This window comes from Trachymyrmex cornetzi, unplaced genomic scaffold (assembly GCF_001594075.2).
Source record: "Trachymyrmex cornetzi isolate Tcor2-1 unplaced genomic scaffold, Tcor1.1 scaffold33, whole genome shotgun sequence".
Lineage (NCBI taxonomy): Eukaryota > Metazoa > Arthropoda > Insecta > Hymenoptera > Formicidae > Trachymyrmex > Trachymyrmex cornetzi.
This window is the reverse complement of record NW_017298003.1, coordinates 1,018-1,217: the sequence shown is the minus strand read 5'-3', so window position 1 is coordinate 1,217 and position 200 is coordinate 1,018.

Sequence of the window (200 nt, the reverse complement as noted above, 5' to 3'; positions counted from 1 at the left end):
AACAAGTCACGATAACGTCAAAATGATAATAAAATGAATCGAAAATGATTGAAAAATGACTTTAAATGATCATTTCGGAGTCATTTTGACATCATTTTGATATCATAATGACTTGTTGTTCTACTTGGGTGGCTCAGTGGAAAAGTGGCAGCCTCGTAGAGCAGACTTGGAGACCAGGCCTCGGTTCGAATCTCGACAGG